The sequence below is a fragment of the Chionomys nivalis genome, chromosome 23, assembly GCF_950005125.1.
Source record: "Chionomys nivalis chromosome 23, mChiNiv1.1, whole genome shotgun sequence".
Lineage (NCBI taxonomy): Eukaryota > Metazoa > Chordata > Mammalia > Rodentia > Cricetidae > Chionomys > Chionomys nivalis.
Genome location: NC_080108.1, coordinates 5,841,933 through 5,859,176, shown reverse-complemented (window position 1 = coordinate 5,859,176; position 17,244 = coordinate 5,841,933). Strand labels below are relative to the sequence as shown.

The window sequence follows — 17,244 nt, the reverse complement described above, 5'->3', positions numbered from 1 at the left end:
AGATACTTCAACACCTATGTTTATTAATGCTTTTATTCACAATAGCTAAGACAAGGAAATAACACAGATAGCCACCATAAATGAATGATAAAGCAAACATTCTTTCATAAGTGATAGACATGATAGATGACAGAATATTATTCAGTCATGAAGAATATGTAACCCTGTCATTTGCAGCAAAATTTGATACAATGAAAGACATTGTATCAAATGAAAGAAACTCAACAAAGAGAGACACATAATCCACTTTCTTTCTTACATGTGGGAGATAAACAATGAACCTACGTGTAGCAATGAGTGGAGGATGGAAAGAGGAAGATAAAGGAAGGCTACACTCAACCAATGCCAGCATGAAGATAGCACACTAAATCACACTGATATGGATGACTAATACGAATGTATGGAAAGTTTTGTTTTGATTGTGTCTGGGGCTAACGAGATGGCTCGGTGAGTGAAAATGCGTGCTGTGCAAGTCTGATGACCTCATTTTGATTCCCTGCATCCAGGAAAGGTGGAAGGAGAGAACTGACTTCGTAGGACTGCCTCTGACGGCCACTTGGGTGCCACAGCACACGCATGCCCAGTCCCTTACCACACACACACAATGGGAGTAAGAATCTAAACATGATTCTGAAAGAATTATATCCATACTGACCGACAAACAAAACAGGTTTCTCCCATCTTTTCCATTCCTGTCATCCTTTTTATCGTTTTTCTTAACATGGTAACTGAATTTTATGGAACACTTCTCAGCATCTCTTCTGCTCTCCTTCTTCCATGAGCTTTTTAAAAGCACATTTTCTCATTATGTGCTGTTCTTCACAGTTCATAAAACAAAACAAAACAAAAAATCATGATCTCATGAATCCGGCAAAAGTCCGTGAGGCCATAAAGAAACCGCTATACACATTTCACAGGTGAGACAGCTGTAGGCTAAAGAATAAAGTCATTTTCTCCATGGTGGAACCGGTGACCTCGGGTCCACTGCGCGCCCCGCCCACCGCTGCCAGCGGCTGCGGGAGCAGGAGGATGCGCGCTGGAGGCCGCGGGAAGCGCTGCGCGCGAGCCCGACACGCCGGGCGAGCTCACACCGGGCGGGCGCCCCATCCTCCCTGGCTGCGCCCCGCTCTCGGGCAGGAGGAGGGGCCGTGGCGCCGGCCGCCGCCGGGCGGTCAAATCCAGCGGGCAGGCGTGCCTTGGGTGCGCGCGCAGACGAGGACGCCGACCTCCGCCGGCACCGAGAGTGCGCACTGGCCGGCCGGCTGTCTGCTAAAACTCGTTTGTTTGTTTGTTTGTTTGTTTATTTATTTATTTATTTATTTATTTCAGTCACTGTTGGAGATTGCCTCTGCTCCTTTCCATTTGTTTTGATATTTTTCATTTGCCTTTCATTTGAGTTGTTTGATTACCAGATCTGTCAGGTTTAATCTCAACCTGATCCCAAACCTATTTTTTCTCTCTTCAGGTCTCAGAGTAATTCTAGAGCTAAAGTGGTTAATAATCAACTTTAGATTCAGAATACATGCCAGCTCATCACTGACCTCTTCAATTTCATTTATTTTTTTTTGCAACACATAGTGATCGACCATAATTAAACATTCAGGAAAGCCTTGAAGAAGTCTCCATGGTGAAATTCTCACGACTATAGTTTCGTCCTTTTTCTGTAATCCCCAATTTCAGTGTCCACAGTGCAGAAAATACTATTACTACCTAGCAAAACAGTAATTTTTATAGATTATTTTTTGTCAAAACATGGCATAAATATAGCCTTTTGACCACTTCCGGTGTGCATTTATTCTCATTGTTGTCCAACAGAGCCTGGGAATGTTGCTGTCTTGTAGGTGAAACATTTTTCTATTGAACAACAGCTCCAATCTGGCCTCGTCTTAGCCCTGTGGGAACCACCACTCTGTTCTAAGTGTGAACGTTTGAAGTCAAGTTCCAAGTGAAATCAATCACGTCGCTTTGCGAAGTTTTGTTGTGTTTATTTCTCTTATTACTGTCTTTAGAGTTTCTCCATGTTCTAGACTATGGCAGGATTTCTTTATGGATGAGTAACATGCCATTTCAAGTACAGTATTTTCTTTTCCATTGGTCTCTTGATGAGCGTTTACTCTATCCACGTCTTGGAAGCTGTGATAAGCATCCGGGTATGTAAATAATTATGTAAAGCCACGTTTTCCAGGTATATATTGACATTTCAGCATATTCATGTTGCCTCCGTTTTTCTTACTGACTGATACCTGCTTAGTCACCCAAACCCTTTTTGCTTAGTATCTGCTTGTGTCTTTTTGTTTGTTTGTTTACTGTACAATTAACTGAGTTCAGTTGTGGTTCCTTTTACCGTGATCATGGGTGGAAGGTTACTAGCTGGAACATGAGAGACCAGTAGCTACACCCCTAAAGAAAGTGATACCCATATTCCAGAACCGACAAGTTTAATCTGCATTTATATTTAAAGCGATTACTTACATGGTAAGATTTAACACTGCCTATTTTCTTATTTTTTATAGCCTTAGATTTTTTGTTACTCTACTATTCTCTTGCCTGGTTTCTTTGTGTTTCCTGAAAGGTGAATCCTTTTGCTTTTATTTATAGATATGTCTTTATTCTTCATTTCTGCAAAGAGTTTTGGTAGCTACTCTTTAGTTGTCAGCATCTTCGTTTGTTTGTTCTAAAACTTGGAAGAAATCAGCCACTTTCAACACGTAAATTTGATATTTTCATTGATAATATCTTCAGAGATAATATTTATCTGAATTTCAAAATTTTAGATTCTGTCTCTAGACATTGTCGGTTTGATGATAATCCGTTTTAGTTGGAACCTGTTATCTACCCTCCCTTACCCAAGTCCTTTGTCCTTCCTACGTCTGTGTAACTACCACCTTCCTCAGAGTTGAGAGGCCTTCGGCTGCTGTATCTTCAGATATGTTTTGTGCCTTGATATTTCTCTCTTCTTTTCTGACCCAAATAACATGTGTATTAATCAAACTCTTTGATGTCTTTATATCAAATAAGGCTTTGTGAATTTTTATCCATTCTTCCTGATATTTCTTGATATTTTAAATTAAGAGTTTTCAATGTAATTTTTTTCTGTTTGGTTATTATATTCTTCAGCTCCAGAATATTTCCATTTCTTTAAATATCTGTTCCTTTGTTGATACTCTCATTTTGTTTATATATGATTTTCCTGATGCTACTCAGTTGTCTTTCTGGCATTCTATGTTGTATTTCTTTAATGCAGTTGTTTCGATGTCTCTGTCATATAGTGCATTGCTGTCTATTTCTTTAGAGTCAACTATTTTTGAAAACTCAGTTCAGTCCTTTTATTGACTACATTACCAGTTTCTTCAGGTGCCTCATTATTATTAATTTTTCTCTAAAAATGGTTACTTCTCTTAACCTTTGCATACTCTGGCTTTTCACAGAGGATGGCGTTCACTGAACAGCATTGTGGGAGAATCTGTGATCACCTTAAACTGATGGGAGGTAATGCATTTTTTCGCTCAGCTTTGGAAGGATAGTTTCAAATTAGAGAAATGTACTAGTCTATATTTCAGGAGTTCATGTGCTCCTGCTCTGATTCCATTACCTGTCTTGAGATGCTCTCAAATTGCTTTTACTGGTACCTAAAGATCAAGTCCACAGCCAAACTGAAATACACAGAATAATGATATTGTTCTGTGACTCTCCACTCACTTGGGTGTTCTGTACACTGGCGATCTTATTTTAACATTGACATTTGTCTTTTCCTGGGCTGATGAATGTTTTTAAAATCTATTTTCTTCATTCCAAATAGCCAAACTAGTATTTTTTTCTCTCGTCATAAGGGAACTATTTTGTGTCTGTTCCCCTACTCCTGAAATTACAGTTCAAAGACTGATTTGTGTCGTTTTGTGCTCCTGCTGGCTGTTGCTTCTTACTGCTCTCTCCAAGGTGAGCCTCCATCGCATTTTACCTGATGCACATCCAGAGGGCTTCCAACGCTAACTTTGTAAACCATGACTTATGACAAACTTCTAGCCTGAGAAACACCTGCTCTAGCTTGAGAACCATAGCTGTCTGCTCACCTGGAAGACTGGTTCAACTGAAGTTTACTTGCTCAGGGACCTGAGGATTCTCTACCTCAAGGGAAGGAAATGAATGGATAGAGAAACGTGAGCCAGCAGGGAGGTCTCTGCTAGGACAGTTTTGCCCTCTCGTCCAGTCCCCACTGGCTCTGTGTTCCCTGGGAAGAGTAGAGATGAATATGAAGAGTAGAGAGGTTGTGAGAATCATGCCCTGGGGTTGCTTCTAAGCACTGGATAAGACGTGTTCTGTACGTTATTAGACACACTGTTCTGCAGCTTCGTTTGCATACAAAAGCAGAGGCGAGAAAAATAGAATTTGAATTTATATTTTGGGGAGAGGGGGTAAAGAGTTTTACTATACAGTCTAGGATGGCCTTAAATTTATGATCTTCCCGCCACTAGTCTTAGAGTTCTGGGATTACAGGTGTGTGCCATTGCACCAGCTAGAATTTGGGTTTTGAAGGTCACTGTGCCTCCAGTGTCATTCACAGATACAGTTTTGAAGCTTTGGACATATGGCCCACACAGAGAAACGGAAACCCGTTCAGATGTATTCTTTCACTGCGGGTGTAGACACTGAGCTGCTCCACTGGGGGGGACTAATGCTATAATTCAATTGGTGTCTTATTCACAATCTGGAAGGGGCCACAAGCATCTCCACTTCAAGAGTGACCCAGGGCATGGGTGTTTGTGAGGGAACTGAGGTTCCTAAAGACACAGCTTTCAATGCTTAGAGGGGAAAGTGAGATTTAAAATTATTGGTATGGCTCAATCAATCAATGATATGACATAAAAGATCCAATAAAAGTTACTCTATGTGTTTAGGCTGAGGTGGCTGAAGAAGTAAATTGCTGCTGCCATATGCCCAATAAAAAGGAGAATGTTCCTCCTACCCCCCAGCCTGTGATCCTTATGTTGTTTTGTTGGAAACTATTTTGTTCTGGAATAGACTTCAATGAGCCCCTAATCCCCTAATTAAACAGTTCTTCTGGATTACCCAAATACACGGTGTGGGATAAAATGTTTTACAAGGTTTTCCTTTAATAAATCCCATTGGGCTCCAACTGAAGTCTAATTAGTCCCTTTGATTGGTGTGTTGTACACAAGGGTACTGAAGCCAACTGCTGATAGATACTAAAGTGTCCTCACTCTGCTGAGAGCTTCAACCCTTGGTTTTTGGCAGCTGCTATTCACAGAGACAGATGGTGAATGGGCCATCATCACAATGACTTGTATACCTGGAAGAAGAGAGAAAATAAATGCTCAAAGCAAGAATATTAATTAGCTCGCTGGAAAGTGACTCTGTGAGTTAAGTGAGGCTTGTTTTCAAGTTTTAGCCATGGGTTTCTTTACAAAACTTAATTTGCACAGAGGTGTACATCTGTGAGATATTCTGGCCTGTCTCCTTTACTTGTTTTGTGCATCTGTGTTGGCTGGGTTTCTCATCACTGTTTCCAAACACCTGGTACAAGCAACTGAAAGCAGGAAGGGTTAATTCTGGCTCACAGTTCCAGGGGCTTCTGTCTGTGGTCACTTAGCTATGCTGCTTCTGAGCCATGGCGAGGCATCATGGGAAGAAGCATGTGATGAAGGCAAATTTGTTTATTCCACAATGGGAGGAAGGGGGGGGGAGGCATCAAACAGCCTGGATTCTTGCTTTCTAGAGCCAATATACTTCTACATATTATTTTGTATTCATTTAACTTTGTTTTTATGGATTCGGATGAATGGTTTACTTTAAAGGTTCTGGGATTAGATCGGTTTTGAAACTTATTTACTTTTATTTTAAATAAATGGGCATTTTGCCTATGTATATATCTGTGCACCATTCATTTAGCTCCACTGAAGTAGGAGTTACAGGTGGTTGTTAGCAACCACGTACATGCTAGGAATTGAACCCGGGTTCTTTGGAAAAGCAGCCAGTGTTCTTAACCACTGAACCATCTCTCCTACCTGAGGTTATGGGATTTATGTCATGTTTGAAAAATGTTGTCCACTGCATATTATAAAACTACAGATATTCGGGTTATGCTCTTATAAGGCCCTCATGAGTTGAACATACCAACTTAGGTTGTAAATGTGTTTAATACACCTGGACTATCAAACATTGTAGCAATCCATTACCCTGTGCATTATTGTATGACTTCATGTTCACACGGTTGAGGGGGACCAGCGGGTTGAAGTCGCTGCCCAGCACCAAGGACAATATCATATGCCTTATCACTCACCAGAGGAAGAATGAGCTTCAGTTTAGTTTCTACTGAATATGTATCAATTTCACTATGTCATAAAAGAGAAAAATTATATTGAATTATCATAAACCAGGAACTGTTTGTTAGCCCATACTTGGCTATCATATGTATTATTCTATTTTCTCTTTGGTGTTTTGAGGGTCGCATGCAACCCAGGCTGGTCTTAAATATGCCCTGTAGCCAAAGCTGGTCTTCGACTCCTCATCTTTCTGCCCTTACAGCTGAATTCAGGGATAACAGGCATGTGTCAACATGTCCAGCCAACTTTCTTTTAATTTTAAAACTGAATTATTTTTTTTCTGATTTTTTTGTTTAGAACAAATACAATAAAAGAAACAAAAAATTGCCAACCATTATCCCAACACCCAGACAGACAGTCACTGTTAACAACAATTACTGAAGTTAAAAAATTACAAACTTAATGAGATTTTATAAAATTAATAGGATAGAAGTTAACTATGAAACACCCATCTTTCTCATGAACAACGAAATCCCTCAGTGTGCCTCTCCCAAGAGGTTTGCCTGTCTCCAATTCCTTCTGTCCTGCCAGACAGAAGTGTAGTTGTAGAATATGGGAAGGAAAGAGAAGATAAAATTCTCAGACACTGAGTTGGCACAGGATGTCTCAACTCTGTGTTTAACCACTTGTCTTCAATTAAGTCAGAGTTTTATTCTCATTATTATTTATAAGTGTACCACAATGTTTAATGAGTGTTAATGATGTTTAGTTTAATGTCCCTTAATCTGGAACTTTCTCCAATGGCATATTAGTGTGTTTAATTGTGTAAATGTAAAGTAGAAATGAATTTGTCTAATGAACAAAAGAAAAATGTAAACCTATGACATCTAAATCTTTTGAAACTGTATGTACTATGTTGTTGTTTTGTCTTCCATTCAGAATAAGGTGAATTGTTATTAAAAATAGAACCAAGAGCTTAACACTACCCCTGAAAATGATTCCATCATAAGAAGCAACAAAAGAACGTAGCCGAATTCACTTTTATAAGATGCCACCCAGCAATTCGAATGCTATTTGTTGTTAAGGCTGTCTTTTCCTGCTGGCTTGAAATGGCTGCTTTTCCATATAGCAAAGCCTTTGGTCTATTTGCAGGAACTTGACCTTGTCTCCTCTGCCACTAATCTCTGCTTGATCTTTGAAGAATGTATCTACACCAGACTGTGGTTACTTCTGTGTCAGCTGCAGGATCAGGCATTGTGTTACTCTTTACTGTGATGAACTGCCTGGCAAAAGCAACTTAAAGGAACAAAGATTTACTCCACCCACTATGCAGGACAAGGTACAGTGGTTGGGGTAGGTAGGTCTCTGGTAGTAGGAGCTTGACCAGGAAGTAGAGAGCTAGCCTAGGACTGGAGACAGGATAACCTTCAAAGCCCACCCCTGACAACCCTCTAATCCCCATGTTCTGATTCTTTCACAGCTTCCCAAAATGGGAATCAAGTGTTCAAACACAAATGAGCCTGTGAGGTACATTGCTTGTCTCCTTATAGCCCTATGCAGTATACTTTCGCAGTTTCATTGTGTTGCCAGGTCCTCCTTTCGATTGAGTCTTCTGCCCATGATGGCGGCAAGATCTCCTCTCTCCTGGTACCCACTATATGTTCTCACACCTGCATCACTTAACTTTTTCATTATCTTTTTGTTTATGAAACCTTTTTACTGAAAAATTCCAAGTATAATGGTCGCTCATATAAATTGTTGTATGATTTGTTGCAGAGAAATAGAAGAAACTGAGAGGGTCTTAATAGCTGCTTTTAAAATGAGATCTTTGATTCTCTGGTCTCTGTAAAATGAACGAAGAATTGTGAGTGAAGGCAGTAGTGGATGATACTTTTTTAAACTTTATTTTAACGTAACTATGCATAAGAGATATATCCATATTGGGTTAATAGGACACAATTATGTTTAACTTTTCCTACACAGTCTTGATCAGTAACTCAGAACATAGTTTACAATACAAAACACTGATATCTGGTTTACTTCTGTTTATTACAAATCTATGAAAGATCCTCCATCAAATGTTGTAGAAGACAGCAGAACCCTAAGAAATACACTTTCGGTTTGCAAAGGACCACTTACTATACTGTAAAGGGAGATGCTCTTTAAGAACTTGAGAAGCTTTCTGAAAACTGGGATGTATAGACCCTCTATTAACACAGCCTTCCTTGTTGTGGGTAAGAAGGCTTTCTACACAGTGACTACACACTGGTTCATGCTACTCAAGGGAGAAGTGAGGAAGCATGTATGGAATTCCAGTTTCTCTGAACACAGCACTCAGCTCAATTGTTTCTAAAAACCATTGAGATAAGCAACATCATCTTCATTGTGAAGATGTAAATAGTCACCCAAAATGTAGGTGGATTTTAAATTCTAGGGTTTCACTTGAAGTCCAGGCAAAACCTTTGCTTTATACTCTCCACATTCCAGGCTTCCTAGAGATAGAGATTGGTCATTAAATATATTTCTAATTACTTTGGAAGAAGGTAATGAATTTATCCCCCTTGTAGACAGTTGTAATACAAAATGTGAAGGATGTCATTGATTCATTTTCTGGAATGCAGAACCAGATGGCATTGCCTCTGGGATTGAAGAGGCTGTGATGGCACGTGCCTGTCACCAGGTGGCACTGCAAGATCAGCAATGCCGTCCCTTTTGGGTTGCCGTCTACCTATGGCGGCCTGGATGCAGATTCAGAATCTTCCAGTAGATGGCGTGTCCCCCTTACACTTTCTGTGAGTTCTGCCAGGAGAATCTGTGCTGAGTCTCTTTTGGTTAAGGAAGACCCCAGGGGATTCCGTTCTTTCCAGGGTTTGGAGCTGAGCACAGGGAGCTTTCTCTACAATTGGGTAGGCTTAGTGCTAGTGGTTGGAGAGATCGTTTTTCCTCTGCGGTTGCTCTGGTGTGAGTGGATGTGAATCGGAAGGTCCTGCAGGCAGGGTCACAGTGAGCTGTGAGTCTGGTGATCTTGATGTGCTGGTGTTGAACCGCAAGAACAACCGCCACAAATGAAGTGTCTTTTACTGGGTATCCAGCTTGTAGCCGGTTTTAAGAGAGGAACTTTTGAGCAAATTATTTTATTTAGCTTTTATAGTAGTAATTCTGGAGTAAGTTCTCATTGCTGTCTCCATTTTATAGATAAATAAACTAAGACTTGGGGCGATTAAGGGACTATTCAAAGCCACAAGACAAAACTTCGCACTGCTCAAACTTCTAGGACCTCCTAGAACCCTGGAAAAAGAAATAAGTATATGCTTAAAATCTGTTATTTAGTAGTGACTGTGGTCATCATCAACATCCATATTTTTTTTTTTTTAAAAAAAAACTTTGGTGCATGTAAATGTTCAAGAGACTTTATAAAAAAGGGGTATTTGTCAATACAAAAATTGAGACTCAGGAGGGTTATACTACCCATTCAAGGGCATACCCAACAGTAATGAGCACAGCCAGGACTTAAATGAAAATTTCTGTGACTTGGAACATTTGTTCTTTACATAAATAGATAAATAATTACTGGAACATGAGCATTCACTCACTCAGCAACACTGACCAGCTACTGTCCAAACACCAGAGTTGTCACAGCTTCTGCTTTCCCTTAAGATTGGCAGCATGTAAACACTCTTTAGTCATCCAGGTTGGTTTTAGAAGCGTCTGTCCTAGTTTGGTACCCAGCCATCATAGCCAGACAATACAAGCTTGTTAGATGGGACAGAATGAACTGATCGGATACAGCTGGATTGCTTGAAGTGAGGCAGTCCTTTGGAGTTTGCTTTCCAAATCTTCTGAAATCAAATTTATTGAAACCCATTTGATTCAATACACCCAGCGCATGGTGAGTGCCTGCCATTCTTTTCTTTTTTTTTTTTTTTTGATTTTCGAGACAGGGTTTCTCCGTAGGTTTTGGTTTCTGTCCTGGAACTAGCTCTTCTAGACCAGGCTGGCCTCGAACTCACAGAGTACTGGGATTAAAGGCATGCGCCACCACCGCCCAGCGAGTGCCCGCCATTCTTATCCCTTTGTTATTTATCTAGCTTTGTCCACATCTCCTTGCCTGCTGCCAAAAGCAGATTATACACCGTCATACAACTTTAAGATCTTATGTAAGATCTACTAGCCTCCTATTGGCGACTGTTAAAGAGGTGACCCCCAAAGGAGGCTGTCGGAATGCAGTTTTGAGGCTGGTTTAGCCTGTTACTTGTGTGGACTTTAGCAGGAAACATCACATTGCTGAGCATCAGTTTCCTTCTTTGACAGATGTATTCCTTGTCTTAATAGATCTCACTAACACAAGCTGCATAGAGGTATAGTCTGAGACCTAATTGTGTCCTTTGCAGGAAGCCTGGCACGTAGTTGGTGGTCAGTGAACAGCAAAAGGGGGGAAGTCAGTCTTTGAGATAGTTGAAGTAATTTTATTATTCTATTTAAGAAATGGAGACTGTACTTTGTTTTCTGGCTGCCCAGGCCCAAATAGTCACACAGAAACTGTATTAATTACAACACTATTTGGCCAACAGCTCAAGCGTATGTCTATTAATCTATGTATTACTATGAGGCTGTGGCTTATCGGTAATGCCAGGCATCTATCTCCTTCAGCAGCTGGCGTCTCTCTGGTTCCACCTACTCTATGTATATCTCTGTCCATATTTCCCAGCTGGCTTTACTCTGCTAAGCCACTGGCAGAAACAGCTTTATTCATCAACCAATAAAAGCAATATATATATACAGAAGGACATCCTACATCAAGAAACCAACCAGGAGCAGGGTCGGATGGAAAAGATGTCCTGGAACTCCTACAAGATGTACTAAGGATCTTTGATCCTGCACCTTTGCTCTTCTTATCTGCCATAAACAGGTGTAAGTCATTCCAAAGCCATTCCTGAGACAGAAATGAACACACATGTTATTGCTTCACAGATAATTTAGCTCTGTGATGGCAGAGATAATGATTTTAAGTACATCTTGATGCACCTTTTATAGGGATGGAGGTTAGCATGAGCTATTTGGCCATATCTCCCTGAGCATTCATATTGACAGGAACTGGTATCTGTTAACACCCATTTCTAGGTGTTTTATGATGATGCTTTGGTTTGGGTTCTCCAGGACTAGATCTCTAGTCAAGGGTTCAAATGCAGGTAACTGGAAGATGGGTAGGACATGGAGGGGCAAAGTATTATGAAGAAAAGTAGTTAGGTCCTTAACTCAAATTACCAAGGCAGCTGGCAGAGTAAGCATCTGTTGTTCAATCAGTGTCCTGAAAAACACTGGAAAAAAATGTTTCAGCATTGTTTTCTGGTCAATGCAGAGTGATCTAAGGTGTGCGTAGTCACTGAATAAGGGCTCTTTCTCTCTTTCTCTCTCCCATGCTCTTGGTGTGAGGGCACTTTTAGCCTGTGTATGAAATTCCATGTAGGTTCTGCCCGCCTGCATGCAGATCTCTAAGGAGAAAACAGTGTTGGCATGGTTTGTAAATAGTGAAGCATCAAAGGAGATAATGAGTAGAACACAGACAGCGTGTGCTACACTTGAAGCCTTTAGAACCATGTCACGATATATTCCATATGACTCCATGGAGTTATTGTACCCAGTAATTATTAATGATAAAAAGATACACTAACTCAGGATGGCAAGTATGAACTTGATGACTTCATGGTTTGTTCAAATTCCAATGAGGTCAATCTATGGTTCCTTGTCCTTCATATTGTTTGGGATCTACAAATAGCTTCTTCAGAATCTCCACAATACCTGTTCCTAATGGGTATAGTTTCAGGGAGATCCAGGACCATAGGATATAAATTAATATAAAAGGACTTATAATTCCATTAGGCACATATCTATGGTCACATGTATGTAGCATAAGCCAAGTGGTGAATGATGTTTAAGAATGTAATACATGACTCCAGTCCTTCAGGAGACAAAGAAAGAGTTTGGAAATTCAGACTACATACATGTGAGATAGTTAACCATGCTGGACTAAACACTAACTATTGAAAATTGGGACATAAACACAATAATGATTTTTCTAATGAGAAGAATCAATGCTAACCTAATCAGCAGGGGAAGGAAATGGACTCGAGCTAGACATTAAAGGATTGGCGAGAATTAAAGGGGACAATATTCTAAGTAAGTAAGCCATTGCAGGGCGAGACAGCTGTGATGAGGACACACTCAGAGGGTGTGAATCTTTGAAAGAAAAGCGAATGCTAAAGAAGGGTCTATGCCTAGTGTATGGAGGGTCTCTGGATTCAGTCAAGTTGTTTTCAAAAATTTACCACAGTTGGGCAGTATCTTAGTTAGGGGTTCTATTGCTGTGAAGAGACACCATGACCACAGCAACTCTTACAATGAAATCCTTTGTCCGGGGCTGGCTTACAGTGCACAGGCTTAGTCCATTATCATCATGGTTGGAAACACGGCGGCATGCAGGCAGACATGGTGCTAGAGAAGGAGCTGAGAGTTCTACATCTGGATCTGCAGGCAGCCGGAATAGACAGAGATACTAAGCCTGGTTTGAGCATCTGAAATCTCAAAGCCTACCTCCAGTAATCACTTCCTTTAACAAGGCCACACCTACTCCAACAAGGCCACACCCCCTAATAGTGCCACCGCCTATGGGCCTATGGGGGTAATTTTTATTCACAACACTACAGGTGGTTAGAGAGTATGGTGGATCCTGGGGGGATTGATTGAAGGGTATGAAAAAGATCAAAACACAGTAAATGAAAAATTTCAAAGAATATACAAAAACCAAATAATCATGTCTAGATTCTGATGCAGCAGCAATAACTCCACCTTCCAGTCGGTTACAAATCCTTTGGAGTTTTGTGGCTCCACTCAGACAGTTCACCTTTTGTTTTGGGCCTCTCAGAAAGGATCTAACATTTAAAAGCATGAGTTTGGTTACTCATGGTTACTTTAGTTAGAGGAAAAAGAAGCATCGTGAGGCACCAGATGTAGGTTTGAATACATGCTTTGTCATTTGCTATCAGTGGGCCTTGGTTTTCTTTTTCTTTTTCTTTCTTTTTTTTTTTTTTTTTTTTTGGTTTTTCGAGACAGGGTTTCTCTGTGGTTTTGGTTCCTGTCCTGGAACTAGCTCTTGTAGACCAGGCTGGTCTCGAACTCACAGAGATCCGCCTGCCTCTGCCTCCCGTGTGCCCTTGATTTTCTCATCAATAAAAACTCTAACTCTTGAAGCTTCTATGAGCACCATATACAGCCGCAAATACCAGTGTTCTTCAGACCAAAAGACCCATTTACAAGAATTTACTATGATGATTCTTTCTACTTGCAACGTTCAAGGAAGCCTGATTGTGCCGACATGACACCGACTGGTTTATGCGCCCCGGCTGCTCTGGTACCGTTTCCCTCATCTGGGTGAACTGTTGGCTCTAAGGGAGCGGTATGCTTACCACAGGGCTGTAACTGCTGCAGATTGCATGGGGTGCCTCCCACCTCATGTAGAACACAATCTTCATCATCTCAAGAGCCAGCCAGATTCCAGATGCCACACGGCATGTGCATCAGAGAGTAGCCAGGCCTGCTGTCTTGTAAAAATGTAAAGGCAGGTACTTAATGTGATTAAGGCTCGGACACGCAAGCCTGATCAAGTGACATGTTGTTCTGAATCCCTCCACAGACATTCCTGAACAGCAGACTTGGGTTTTCACTTGACTATGCATGGAGTTTCCCAAACTTGGGCTGAACCTTTTATTTATTTATTTTTCACTTAGACCAATAGAGTACACCGGAGTGAACATGTGCTTTGGGAGACACAATGCTGGGTTTCAACCTTGCTTCATAAAAATAGGCCATTTATGACTTATGATTTATTATTACCTTCTAAGCCTTGGTCTTTCTCATGCTCTAAATGTTGATTTTAAATTATTTTAATGGTAGATGTTTATAGACCATAACATGATAATATGATATAATTGTATAATGACCAAATTAGAGTGAGCCGTTACCATGTGTTTCTCCTTCAACATAACAAACCAATCACTGCATAATGTACATATTTAAGAGGTTCAGTGTGATATATCAATGTGATATGAACTGATTGAATTAGGTCAATTAACATTTCCATCCACATAGCATTATTTTGCATTTGGAGCCTTTGAGCTCCTTATTTCCAGATATTCATAAGAATATAAAAGAGGTGTCGTGAGCTATGATCATCACACTGTGCCGCGGAGCACTAGAACGCAGGGCTTCTATCTGTATCTTGATACTTCCTATCTAATGTCCCCCTGTTCTCTCCATTCTTCATCACAGCTTCTAGTGATTATTAATCTACACCCAAACTGACATTTTATAACTCTATGTATGAGACAGAACATGCCATATTTGTCTTTGTCTAGCTTGTTTCAATTAGCACAGATATCTTTCAGTTCCATGCATTTTGCTACATATTACAAAGCACCAAACCACTCTCCTTTTAACTTTATTGATTCTTTGGGAATTTCACCTCATGCATTCTGATCTCACTCATCTCTCTATTCCCTCATATCTGATCTCTGGTCTTACAACCTCTCCCCAAAAGAAAACCAAATTTAAAAGAAAAACCAAACCCCAAACAAAACAGAGAAACAAAGCAAACAAAAAAATAAACAAGAAGAATCTTGGCGTGGATGCTGTAGTGTGGCCCGTTGAGTAACAATTTACCCCTTAGTACATTCATCTTTCCTTGCAAGAGTTCATCGCTGTGAGTCCAGGTTTCTGGCTTCTGCTACACTATTAATAACGGGCTCTCACTGGGACTTCTCTTAGATATCCTGTTGTCCTGTGTCATGGGGATCCTGCTGTTTTGGATCTGTTGGTTCCTCCTTCATGAGCTCAAACAGTTCGTAGATGAGGTGGATGTTGTGGGGGGCCAACTCATAGCCCTGGTTCTGGGTTGGCCAGCTTCTCAGCTTTCCCTGATCATCACTACCTGGGTGAACTCTCCAGCTCTGACTAGGCTAGTTCACCCAATGCAGCCTACAGCAAGGAGTAGGGCCAATTCTCCTGCTCTCGAGCTCTGGTTCCGGTTCACCCACACTCACACCACCAGGGCCAACTCTATTATTTTGCCCAGGTGAGGGGTAAGCCCTCTTTCCTGGTTGCTATAGGGGGGATTTGGGGAGGGGGTCAGTTCTCCTGTTCTCACACCCTCTGGATTGGCTCACCTGTGCCCTCGACAACAGGGTCAGCTCTAGTGTGCTGTCCAGGTGGGAGGCAGAGCCTGCTGTCCTGTGTGTTGCAGCTGGTGAGGGGCAGGGCTAGTTCTCTACCTGTCATGACCCCAGGGCCAGTTCTTTCACTTGCTACAGGTAGCAGTGGATGAAGGGGGAGGGCATCTTTCTCTCACCCTTGCTACCACATGGAAGATGAGGAGGGGCAGGGTTGGCTCTCCTTTATTCACACCCCCAGATTCCTGGGGCTTGCCTGCACCCCCTACCACAGGGTCAGGTCTAGTGTGGCTGCCCAGGTGAGGTACACGCCTGTGGGGAGGGGTGGGCCATCGTTCCCTAGTGAAAGGGGTCATGTCTTCCTTGAGGGGTGAGGCCAGTTCTCCTGTCATTGTAATGTTGAGTGAGGGGCAGGGCCAATTATCCCAGGGTTGGCAAAGGGCAGGACAGGTTTAGCACAGCATGGTTCCAATGACCCCTGTGCTAACATGGGCCACAGACACCATCATAGACTTGAGCTGCAGTGGGATCATGGTTCCAGAAATGGCCCTCAGCAGCAGCTTAGACCTCGACGTCACTATGACCCTAGGGCAGTACAGGGGACCAAGACCATTATGGCTCATGGTGGAAGGCTAGCCCTTGGGTATAACACGGTATCAGGTTGGATCAGATCTGCAGCCTAATCCACAGGAAGAAATCTATGCCCGGTATTATAAACCTGGTCAAAAATCTACCCTGAGGGATATCATAGGCTGTGGGGGGAGCCAAGTGCTGTTGTTCAGCTAAAGTGACACACACACAAACTATCTTCCAAATATTTTTGTTTATGCCCATGGACAAATGCTTCTCTCAGCCTTAATCAGAGGCTGGAACCTATGACCATCCATCACGGAGACCTTACCTACTAAATGTCCCAGCATTTGTAACAGCGTGTGCTCTAGATGTAGTTTTTAGGGAGGTGACTGATACATGTAAAATGTTAACTACAGTGCTTGGTACATAGGCAATGTTAAGTAAGAGTTTTTTTTAAAATTACTTTTAAAAACCTGAAAAGCTATTCCTGGCTCGGGTACCACAGCCTAAACTGCAAGGCACATCCTTGCTTCTCAGAAACTCCATGCCCTCACTGTACGAGGTATGTGAGTCTGACCTTTCCACTTCATCTGTGGAGAACAACCAAGTTCACAGGGACTAAATGATTCATACAGCTAGTGTGATATAGAACTTGGGGTGAACAGATTCTTGACTTTTCAGTTCTGAGCCCCGTGTTCTGTATTTCTGTAGAAATCACAAAGAAGAGGCAATCCCTTTTTTTCCAGCATGCTCTGAGTTTTCTCAAACCCAGCTCACATGTTAATCAGATAACCCAAGTGCTGATGTGCGCAGGTGTCAAGAGAGTGTCAATAGCTTAACTCACGCCTCGTTTATCTCCATTACAATGGATGAAAGCAGATCTGTGAATGCAGGGACATTGAATTGAATGACAAAGATCAAGTATAAGAACTTCCACACAGTGGATTAAAAAGAATCATGTGTTCTCCAAAGAGACTGTAAAATTCCTTTCTGTTGTTTGGATAAAGAAAAAAAAACCAGCTTAGAGCAATGCAAAGCTTTTCTTTTCTTTTTATATATTTTCTTTCTTTATTGAAATTGAATTTTTTGCATACCCTGTATCCTGATTATGGTTTCCCCTCTCACTCCCTACTCCTCCCAGGTCCTCCTGATGTCACCTCCCTTAGAAA

The 17,244-nt window shown here is 41.4% G+C and overlaps 1 non-coding gene across 1 annotated transcript; it reads right to left on the bottom strand.

Annotated features, from left to right (window-relative positions):
- Window positions 1–1,462: 1,462 nt before the first annotated feature.
- On the bottom strand, window positions 1,463–1,542 carry LOC130865621 (small nucleolar RNA SNORD45). The gene has a single exon (XR_009056173.1). It is a non-coding gene; the product is annotated as a small nucleolar RNA SNORD45 (small nucleolar RNA).
- Window positions 1,543–17,244: the final 15,702 nt, after the last annotated feature.